The 12,102-nt window shown below is 39.4% G+C and overlaps 1 protein-coding gene across 2 annotated transcripts in view; it reads right to left on the reverse strand.

Annotated features, from left to right (window-relative positions):
• RSPO3 (R-spondin 3) overlaps window positions 1-12,102 on the reverse strand; it is a 61,402-nt gene that overhangs the window by 34,260 nt on the left and 15,040 nt on the right. The gene's annotated exons all lie outside the window — the stretch shown is intronic.

Here is a 12,102-nt window from a genome sequence, read left to right on the forward strand (position 1 = left end):
TGGAACTATTCTGGATCGATGCCTGCAACCATTGAATCAGAACCTGTCTCTTTAAATTCAAGTCTCTCATCAAGATTTGGACCCAGAGTATAGATACTAAGAAATATTGCAGTGCTGCAAGGTCTCTAAAAATTGGGTTCTACAATTTGTAACAGTGATAAACACTGATCTCAAATTTTCCTAGAAGAAAAAGGGTAAATTCTTCAGGCTGACCGGCCTATCAGTGACACAAGATACCTTCCAAAATTCAAGTTTAAGTTAATGGCAAAAATACTAGAAGCAGTCTAGTGACCGCTTCTCTGCTGCAGCACTGGGTAGTGATGCATACGCTATCAACACCTAGCAAATGAAGACACAACTATTTTCATCTCTCTCATGCCACTGGGACCTCTGCCAGTTAAAAAAAAAAAAAAAAAAAAAGCCAAAGGTTTCTGAATGCAAAATGTGAACAGCAACGATATGAAATCAAATTCAGCTCTGGTAGAAAACAGACAAGAGACTTCACCACCAGCCAGCTCAGACTCTTTGGCTGCCATCCTGGCCCACCAAAGTCAACAGCACAGATCCTCTTAAGAAAGGGGGACGAGGACCTCACTCATTTGTTAATCAACAGCTTTTGGGTAGCCCATGATTTGGAGCGCCCTTATCTGATTTATAAAGGTCAGTGTGATTAGATGGCCTGTTTTGAGTGGGATTAAGCTTTAGGTTGGGTGAGATTTAAGTAAGTGTCTGATTCCTGACAAACTGACTCAGTTCAACAGCTCTGCAAGTCTGGCCCTCCTTGTGAAGTAAATATGAATGGCACGTAGTTAGGGCTTGTTTCATCACCCTTTGTGCCTTCTGCCCTCCCTTTGAAGTCCGAGCCTCCCCCTCCCAACCTTCTTTGCTGTCTCACATGCTGGCCCACATGAAAGACATTTCTCACTCACACCAAGCATCCTTCTCTTCCCTAAGACCATAATAGATCCAGCGTCACTGCCCTGATACGCAGCAGGCAGCTTACAGTCAAGCCAGAGCCATGCTGGGCAGTATTTGAGCTGAATTATTGGGGCACGGGTGATGAAATCAAGGCTAATATCCACTCTGGGCACGAGCAGGGACACAACTCATTTGTCGCATGGTGGTGGTGCACCACCGCTGCCTGAGGATTTGCACACCCATCTCCTCTGCTGAGTGCAAGAGAAAACAAAGCATCTTTTTCATTATTGTTACTTAAATGTGGCCTCTGTAAACATACGTCCTTCATCCCAAAACTAATTAATGGCATAATGCTCACACACCAAGCTCCACAGACAGTTAAATCAATCAAAAGCATCAAAAATCAATTGCATGCAGCAATCCCATTGGGTGCTCTGGTGGCAGGAAGAGGCCCAGGCAGAGGCCAAGGTACCTGGAGGCCAAGGTGCCCAGGGGGAGGCCAAAGTGCCCAGCTGCCTCCTTGCAGGCAGGGTGGGGGTGGCCTGGAGAGGAGGCCAAGCACTGGGAGTTCGGTTCTGGTGGCTGAAGGGCACCCATCATTTGCTCTGATGCTTGTCCCTATGGATCAACCGTGGAGCAGAGGATGGGAAGGCTGTTTCACAAGGTTTTTTAAATGTGGGAAATTGTCATAAGAACCAAAAAATTACAAAATATTCCATTTAAAAAAGATCTGTTTCACTTTGTTGGAGATATTTGGCTTCAGTTTAACTTTTTCAAACATTCATATTACATATAATAAATCCAAACGAAGCAGTTGATATGAAAAAACAGTTCAGAATATCTCAAAAAATCAGTTCCAGAAGATGTTACAGGTGTTTGTTTGTTTGTTTTGTTGTTTGTTTTTTTGTTTGTTTGTTTGTTTTGTTTTGTTTTGTTTTTACGGTACAAAATGCTTCTTTTTCATTCTCAGACAGAATTCCGTCAAAGTTGTTTTATGAAATATTTGTATTTTTAGAGTGGCATGTTCAGTTTGAATGTTTTTCTGTAAGTGATTCTCCAAGTGGCTTTAATTTGTAATAACTAAAATGGTATGGAATGGTAAGATATAACATTTTAATTTGCAAGAAAAAGGAAATTCTAAAGAAAAAAAAAAATGAGGCCACCTATTGACAAGACTAGGTAAAGAAAAATAACCAGAAAGGTATACAATTGTATATGAAACTGATAATTAAATACCTAGAAAAATTTGGGTTAGCATTATGAGTCTGATTAAATATTTTCAAGTAAGAGTTATAAAATCAAAGTTTTTTAAACTGCTTTAATGTTCTTTCTTCAATTGGGACAAATTACCCCAAAACCAACAAAAAACAAACAACAAAGAAAAAAGAAAAACACAAAAAACTTGTGTCTTTAAAATCAATTTAACCTAAAGTAGAAATTAAAATAAATAAATTAAAAAAAAAAGAAAAGAAAAGAAAAGATTATGAATTGTAGCTTCTAAAGGTGGCTCATTTTTTATTTGTCAGATATATTATTTAACATTGCTGTTGAACAGCAAATGTGATGTCCAACACTTCTAATTGCACAAATTGTCTTAAAAATATACTTTTGCTAGTCTTTCGCCTACAGCAGTAGTATGTGTCACATAATTTAGACTGAATCACAGCAGCATCCTGAAGGCATGTCACCCTACACTGCACAAGTACAGTTTGTGAAACACCTCTTCCTACCCAACTTGTTTCACAATGAAGTGACCCATTTGCTGAGATGGCTGCTTTTTCAGGTGTCAGATGCCTTAGCCAGCTTGAAAAATATTCTTGGCACTTTGCAACAGTGCTCTGTTGAAGAACATTTTTCTAATAACTATAGCAATGAGGAAGAGAGGACTGTTCTGTTCTGTTTTGTTATTCTGTAAAATAATTAACAGGATGCAGAATAAATTATAGAAATAGAAACCATTGCTGCAAACAGAACTGTCTAATATAAGTTATACCAACAATTAGTTAGGCTTCAGTGAAAACCAAACATCCCCCAGATATTAGAAAAACATGAAATCACAGCAGTTATTTTTAAAGCATCCAATACGATGAATATTTGGCAGCTCAACTGGTGGCTAGTGGCTTGCGGCTCCACGTTGGGCTGCCATGAGACAGGCGTCAGATATGAAATGACCGCAACAACACCACTCCAAATGCTGGGCTGCTGCAGCAAAATTGTGATAAAAAATGACACATGCGGATGCCAAAAAGGACAAAGTGAAAGGAAAGGTTGAACTGTGCCCTAGTATGAAAACATCCGCTTTAACTGACTCCTTGGGTTTGTGGAGTTGCATGAAGCAAGTCAAGCGACTTGCTGTTACAAAGAGGTATCAGCTCCTCACCAGTACAGTATCTGGAGATAAAAATTCACAACAAGCCAAGCTGCAGGTTTAGGGGATGCTGTTCTGATGCAGAGTGATGGACCAAGTCATCAACCTGTAATTTGTAGAGCACCAGAGGTCTGCATCATTTTAGGTACTGAAAAAAATCATTGAGATGGTTTTGGTTCTCAATGCCAAAACAAGCTTCCATACACTTCAGTAGAGAAAAAAAATGAAACAAACATTGCGGAAGAAAACAAAAGGAATAGGTAAACTTTCAACATATAGCCTTATATTTCCATATATCTGAAGACCCTCTAGCAGCACTGCAGATTTTTGTACTTTTTGGAGAAAGCTAGGAATTCTTGTATTTGAAGGTTGATGAAGTTACCTCCATATTGTCTGTTTCAGAAATATTTTCTGTTTTCTATCATTGGAAAGCTGAAAGTATTAACATCAACATTTTCAAATCCAGGGCCTTCAGTGAGACAACTAATGCCCCCACTTCATTCCTAAACACATAACCTGATTTTCGACATGCCTGTGGAAGATGCAAATGGTCAGCGGTCTGAAAATGCAGCTATTTATTTATGATGTTAATCAAAGGGTTGTTGCTTCACTTGTAGAGCCAAACTTAAAAGTTTTGGCCTTGTCATATTTGGGCTTCAATTTCTTCAGCTGCAAAGAAGAAATGATACCTATCTCTTAGGAGTGTCGAGGTGTTTAATTCATAGATGTTTACGATATGTTCTCAGCTTTGGCTGAAATTTCTGGCTTCTTACTTTGCAGATGCAGGCCTTTATATGTAACTCTGTGCTTGGCACTACATTCTGCCTTGCTTTATATGGGATTCTCTTATATACATCAGATTGTTACGAAAACATCTACTGAGTCATGGGTGCAAGTGTGGTAACAATTTATTCTAGTTACTTGTATGACGTTTCCAAGCACAGATTTCAGAGGCAGATTGAGACAAGTTGGGAAGTCATTTCTTTTAACTTTCTGATTTCTGCTCTTTGACTGAGGAGATTAGATTATTGGAAAACATGCTATTAGCGCTGGCTTGTGACCAAAGGATCTGCTTTGCATTCTGCAAGGGGTGCTGTACTTGCTGTAAATGAAGGAAAAGAGCTGGTTAAGTTACTCCAGCAAGGAATGTTCCCTTTGGGAATTGTCCACAGAAAACTAGAACTGTGGTTGGTGAGCAAAGAGCAACAAGGAGAAGAAAAATAACAAAAAAGGTCAGAAATTTCAGGGAAATAAAAGGCCCTTTTTCTTTTCTATACCGAGCACCAAGTTAACAAGATTTAATGTTTGTTGATCTGTTTTATGCTGCTTTCTGCGTGCCCAGACCCAACAGAATAAAAACCTAAACGATTACCATGTCAGCCCATGCTTAAATTCCTCCCCATTCAAAAACTCACATCAGCATATGGTTACCTTCACACATGTGTTACAGACCCCTTGACTTCAATTAGACCTAAATACCTGATTAAAATTAAGGACACATTCTTGAATAGAGGCTCTTGTGCTTGGAGCAGACACATATCTTCCTGAAGTAGGCAAAAGCCTGACTGTTAACCCGAACTTTGAAAAGAATGCATAGCACTTCTTATCCTTTAACTAATTCAAAGATTCAACTTTTTTTTTTTTTTAACTTTTCAATATTTTAGATAATTTCATAGTAAAGAACAAAAAGCTTCAAATATTTGCAACATGACTGTGTTTTCATTTTTCTTCAGAGGAGCAAGAATATTATTCTTTTTTCTTTAACAGACAAAAAAATAAAAATAAAAATAAAAATAAAAATAAAAATAAAAATAAAAATAAAAATAAAAATAAAAATATATTGTTTTTCCTTATTCTACAGAGAAAAGCATGGCTATGGGAATACCAAATTTCTTATTAAGAGAAGGGTTTGGTACTATTTTAATTTATTGGCTCTTTAAAATTAATGTTCATGCTTTTAAAATCACTTTCATAATATCTGGGAGTAAGACTCCTCTGGTGCTTACAGTAAGTAAGCAGCCCTGTTTCTTTGTGACTGTGCAGGAGACAAAGCACATATGATAGTTTTGGTGCTTTTCAACATAAAGGTTTTCAACTTTGAGATTATCAATTAATTTTATCAAGTAACTCCTGAACTGTATTCTGGTAGGAAGGAAATCAGATTGCTTTGATTTCAGTAAGAATCAAGCTGGTGTCCTATAGAGTCTTTCTTTGTTAATCTTTAAAGTATCTTTTTCAGCTTGAATCTGCTGTTTACTGTGTAATACTTTCCATACCAACATCATATGTAACACTTCACATGGAAAAAAGCCAGTACAACAAAGGTGTTCTCACAGAAAATTAGAAAGAGGTGTTCAAAGGGAAACCAAGTGAAAAGGAGGTCAAATGATTGGGGAAAACGATTACAATGTTTTCCACTGATGTGGAAATGAGAAAAAGTATAATTATCACAAACCATATTGTGATTTCAGCCATCCTTAAAAAACCCTGAGAACATGATATGATCAAATCACAGCAGCAGCAATAGCAATAACATTCCAGATATATGTGCAATTCTATAGGACCTGTTATCCTGAGGTCCTTAAGGCAATCAAGTAAGATCCAGTTCTGTGATGTAAGAGCTTTTACACTTTATTCTTTTAAGGGGTCATATTACTTTTTAGGTCACTGAAGCAGCTCTTTAGTAGCACATGTTTGGAAAAGAAAGAGAATGCGTTGCCTGTCTGATAACCACCATAACCAGTCTGAACTGATAAATGTGGGGACACTCTAGAGCTGTTGGGCTCTTACCAGAAAACCCAACAAGGTCACTATATTGGCCTCATTATGCTTTATATTACAGTGAAGAGATGTGGCTGTCCCAATGCCCAAGATGAAGCAATAGTCCAGTACTAGGAATTCAGAAGGGCCAGTGAATCACCCTGCTGCTTTCTTCCTCTGAAGATCTTTAAGCTTTGAAGTATCTTGATGGCACATAATTCCTGAGAGCTGCTGAGGCAGGGCACAGCATTAGGCAAGCTGCGCAGGGACACCTGCTTTCAGGCCACATTTTCATGGCATTCACTTAGATCAGGAATACAATTGCTTGGTCATGACACAGGAAAAATTCTGTGCTAGACCTGGTTCTTTCTTCTGTTATGACATTTTATGCAAGGAACAACTCTATTAGAGTTTAACATCAAAAAAGCTATACTGGCACAAAACAGGTGTGAGAACAGATACATTAATGCCTCAGTCACGCTTGCTTTAGAGATAAAAAGCACAGTAAAGTCTGTATCTAGGTCAGAGGAGTGTTTTCTTTAAAACCAGCCTCACCTGAGACTCTGGAACAGCACCTCTTTCTCTAGGTGGAAAAACAATTAGTGTGTAATTAGGAGTTCCCCCTAAAAATATCTGATGTTATAAAGCTACTTGTTATTGTTAGTAAGATACAGCAGATCAGTGGTTGGAAATGGGAATCAGTGAGTCTCAACCACATTATCCAAAGCCAATTCAGAAAACCTTGCAAGTTAATCATTGCAGTGGTCTCAGGGGAGGCAGTATAATCTCATTCATATGTGTGCTTCAAATAAGAGGTCAGACATCTTTGTAAAAGTATGCTGTACCTCAACCATAAATTATTGTGCCTGAGAAAGGAACCATTGAGTGGGTCCTATACTTTTGCTAAACAGGTGGTCATGTTACCCTCTCCCAGCAGGCCCTCTGGCCTTAAAACCCACAAGATCTCTCAGGTAACACAGTCCACAATGCACTGCAGATGCTGCAAGTGCCAGCATTGCTGCTGTGCTCTCAAGTGTGCAGTTGTGTCTGCCTGAGGAGCACCTTCAGGCATCCATCCCTGGTTGCATCCTCTGACAACTCAGCAGTGTGTTAACATTTTATCTTTAGATAGCATCAGCAATATCATCATTTTTTTACTCACAGTGAGTTGTGTTATGCTCATCAATCTGATTTTGATGACATAGAAAAAGAGAATGAAATAATTGTGGATAAAAGCAAATAAAAATGCCATATTTTTAATATGGGGTGATGATCCAATATTTTCTTTGTGATTTGAGAACTACTTGCTTCACGGGAGTTTTCAGAAATAAAATAAACTTCAGTTTCCTTAAAACAAACTCCACATTGTTGCCTTATGAACAAAATTGGATTTTTATGTCTCATAAGGTTTCAATGTAGCATATCTGCTGGATGAGGCATCAGTGTAAGCAAACAGATGGTAGAAGACTTGTTGATTTTACCACAATATATTTGTGCAGGATAGAGAAGCAGAGAACCTCAAGAAAGTATCCTTTTGATTTCAATTAATTTTCTCTTACTGTGTTGTAGCCACTTATCTAATGCAGTTTAACATTCATATGAAATTACTGGCAAAACAAAAGAAAACAGACAGTACCTTTTCATTTTTTAAAACCTAAACATTTATCTAAAATTCTTCAACAGTATGGTCTCTTCCTCAGTTTGTTTATTCTTTATATCTGAGAAATTTAAGAAAGCACTGATAAATTAGTATTCTAAAGAGAATGTGAAAACGGAATGTTGTTTCATGTGTAAATGGAATGAAATGATGAAATACTCCCCCTCTTTCAAAAAGCAGAAGGGATAACAAGCCAAGTTATTCACTGCTCCTGTCTTGTCTGAACTATGCCATGCATTCCACTTGGTTTCTTCAAATCAGCATCTCTGAGGCATGTTTAAGGTGCTGTCTTATATAGAACTCGTAGACACTGTTACCTTAAACAGTATAGCTTCTCATCCAGCATGGCTATGATCAAAAGAAAAATTAACTTCATTATTATAATCTCTCTTTTTACACTTTTATTTCTTCCCCAGCATGCTGGGGCTCCTGCTCTGGAATTGTAAGGCTGGACCCCCACCTCTTGCTGATCCTGGAGTAGTCATTCACATCTGGGCTAAGAGTCTGTAAAGTGCTTCTATTCTCAGTCACTGGTGTCACACTGAAATTGTGCATGCTTCTGCTGTGACCAACTGTATTGTAACAGAATAGCAAATTTTGAGAAATTGCTTTCATTGTGATCACAACATCGAAAGATAAGCGAGAATGGCTCACAGCATCACAAACTAAAAGGAGATGATATCCCAAGAATTCTGCTGAAATGATGTATAATTAAAAAGTCTGCTGCCCTTGAACATTCAAGCATGACTCTAAAGTAGAAATTAGGATTTCTGGAGGTTCATTTCCCTGTCAACTACATTGTAGTACCTCTGCAAGATTTTGTCCAATTTTAAAAATCAAAGTGCCTGCACTTATGGACCCATGCTGGGTATCACCTTCCCTTTTTGTAGGCTGTGAAGATTCAGATATCCATGACTAATCCAGCAGTCCAGTCTCCTCAAATGAGTCTTGTTGGGTTTAACTCTTCTATGGATGGAGAGAGGAGATCCTCTGGGCTTGGGGACAGAAGGCTTTGTAGTCACTGGAGGCAATAGACATTTCTAGAGCTCAGTCTATCTGAACTACCTTAAACATCTAGCTAGAGATGAGATTGTCCAGTAACTTCCATTTTATGTCCAATGCCTAGCTTGGTTATTGGTGTTTATGCTTTCAGTTCCTGCAGTCAAGGAAGATGATCAAATTAGTTAATTATTTGAGTCAAATTTCCACAGTCCTATCAACATCAACAAAGCCCTACCAAATTATCCAGTGGAAGTTTTGTTCCTTGTTTACTGAAGAGATATGACCACCTGGGCTTCAGCAAGATTTGTCAGCAATCTGTGTCTTTAAATGCGATCACTACTGTTGACTGGTCTTAGAAAATAACTTCTCTACCTCCTTTTTGCTTTACATATAATCATTACAATGGCTTATTGAAAAATTGTCAAGAGAATAAATAAGAAAAATGAACTGATATTTGTACATTTGTATTTGGTTTTGAAAGGTGCATTCTTACTGCTGCTTCTTATTGATATTATTAGGAGAATGTTTACAGAACTGCTGGTGCAAGTGGAGATATGTGTGAAACTAAGATCAACACCTAACTTAAATTGACTATACTAATAAAAATTTTGCTGTCCGTAATTGTAAGAAAGATTCTGGATCATCTTGATCCAACAATATCAACATGTATCAGAAAAGAAGCTATTTCTCCAGACAGAAAATCAAAAATTGCCCTCAATTTCAGATCAACAGTTCCTTAGAGGAATGTTCTGCAGAGCAACTCCATTTGTTTTCAGCTATCCAAGCCCACTAGCTTAGAAACATTCCTTACTAATGTTCCTCTTCCTTGAAGAGACTGTCTAGTCTGCCCTTCTGTAGCTTTTCCAGGGCATGAGCATTGATTCTGTCTGACTTCCCAAAGCTCCCACATACGCACACATGGAGGTACAGAAGAAGATAAGGGGAATTATCTCCTACCTGGCATTCATCATCCTTGCCACTGTCAAAAAACTCAACACAGCACCCTTGCTCTCTCCTCCTGCTGCCTGCTGGCTCTAGAGGTGGAAGAGTCTTGGCACCTGGAAGCCTATGAACAAGTTCAGAAAGACCACAGCCCAAACAATACTTCACGACTTCCTGTCTCCTGCTTTTGGATGTAAATGATGGCCAATGATAGTGAAAAGCCAAAGCTCCCACCAAGACCCAGTCTGCAGCAGTCATTCTCTGACAGATGGCTACCGACTTCAACCAAATGTCAGAGAGGGCCCTGCCTCGGCAGCACCTTGAAAAATGCACTGCACCCACTGAGTCAGGCACATCACCACCTATGCTTCAAGTCCACCTCATGCTTGGGAACCAGTAATAATAACATGTTGCTTTTTTTGTGCTGGGTACTAGTTGACTACACAGAGAGGAAGCTGGAGCAGACATCACCCTCCTCCTGAGTCTAGACAGCAGCCCAGCATCTGAACTAGTGAGGAGGGTATTAAATACTTCTTTTGCTATCTCACTTTCTTTTTAACTTGCTGAGGCTTGCTTCAGGTCATCAAAAGCATTGTTTCTTCTCCTATCTTTTCTCTGGGCAATGTGCACCATTAGTCTTTACCTTAACAAGTTTCATACTTCTTCCCTGCTGCGACACAGAAGCCTGTGGCTCTGTAAGCCACAGCAAGAAGTGATGAGAGAATCCAATGAACCAGAATGTTTCTTCTCAGCAGCTCTCACCCAACTCTATATATGATGAATATTTGGCAGCTCAACTGGTGGCTAGTGGCTTGCGGCACCACGTTGGGCTGCCACGAGACAGGCGTCAGATATGAAATGACCGCAACAACACCACTCCAAATGCTGGGCTGCTGCAGCAAAATTGTGATACAAAATGACACATGCAGATGCCAAAAAAGACAAAGTGAAAGGAAAGGTTGAACTGGGCCTTGGAATGAAAACATCCGCTTTAACTGACTCCTTGGGTTTGTGGAGTTGCATGAAGCAAGTCAAGCAACTTGCTGTTTCAAAGAGGCCTCAGCTCCCCACCGGTACACTCCCCTGGAGACAGAATTCATGACAAACCAAACTGTGTGTTTAGGGGATGTTGTCCTGATGCAGAGTGATGGACCATGTAATCAACCTGTAATCTGTAGAGCACCAGAGGTCTGCATCATTTTAGGTACTGGAATATATGTATACCTAATATTCACCTAGTGCACTGGAAAGTAGCTCCTGTCAGCGTTACTTAAGTATCTTACTGTCAGGCCAGGAACACCGTTGGTGTTCATTCTTTCTCTGCTATCAGTATCACTCTGCACAGTGAATGCTTCAGATACCGTACAGTCAGGAGAATTTTGCAATATGAAAAAAGTTAAAAACTCCACCAAAGTGGTGCTTGTTTTTTCCCCTTTAACATATGACAATACTACAAAGCCTTTTCTTGATGCACTAGACTTGGGGGAGGGCTTGGAGTTGCGCTTTTTCATTGGCAATGGTGGTTTGTTTTGTTTTGTTTTGAATGTATTTTTCAGGGGCAGGCCACAGAAAGACAAAAGAGTCCCAACCAGGGCTTTGAGTACTTTTGCAGCCTGATACAGATCAGTTAAAATACATCAGTTAGGATACTTTCTTAGCATACTCTACCCGTTGCTGTCTAGAAGATTTGCAAGCATAGTGCACACATTAGAGAATGCTGTCTCTGCACTGATTATTTATAATGATAACACACTGATGCTCAAATTACACTGCGTTCTGCCTGCTGCCTTCTATCTTGTCATTCCCTACAAGCAGCCCAGAGGTAGGTTCATATGTGCTTGTAAAGTGCCTATTGCTGCAAACATTAATAAGAGCTATCACTTAGGAGCAGTTACTTACACTTTGTTTAATCTCTAATGGATTCTTCTAAATATTTACAGTAGAACAGTTGTCAGACCAAATGCTGGAAATCACTGGCATCTTCCCAGAAGCCAAAAGGAAGGAGAAAAGAAAAGAAACCCACTCGTTGCATTCTTCTGTGGGGTTTCAGCAAGTCAGGGTTTGCATTCTGTAATGTGGTGGTGCTGAGCACAGGTACCTCTGGACAGTTGTATACACACCAGCCTCGAGCACTACAGCTATGCTTCAGCCACATAAATTTGCCTTTACTCTTTCTAATTCTGAGGGAAGTGGCTGTTTGCTTTGCAGACCCTGAAGTAAATAAACTATCTGAAAGGACAGTGTCTGCTACAAGAGATGGAGGATCTCCAAGATGCTTGGGGTGTTGGGAAAGGGCAAGATACTGTTTGTTCTTGGTTGTGCTGCACACCACACGTGGGGAGTATCTTGGCTGTTAGATTTGGAGCCTGCATCACTGTGAGGGAGGTGTGCAGGAGGGACACAGGATGGGGCAGCAGTGAGAGCATGTGGCTCCTGGGAGGAACATCTGTGCCAG

The sequence above is a fragment of the Anas platyrhynchos genome, chromosome 3 (assembly GCF_047663525.1).
Source record: "Anas platyrhynchos isolate ZD024472 breed Pekin duck chromosome 3, IASCAAS_PekinDuck_T2T, whole genome shotgun sequence".
Lineage (NCBI taxonomy): Eukaryota > Metazoa > Chordata > Aves > Anseriformes > Anatidae > Anas > Anas platyrhynchos.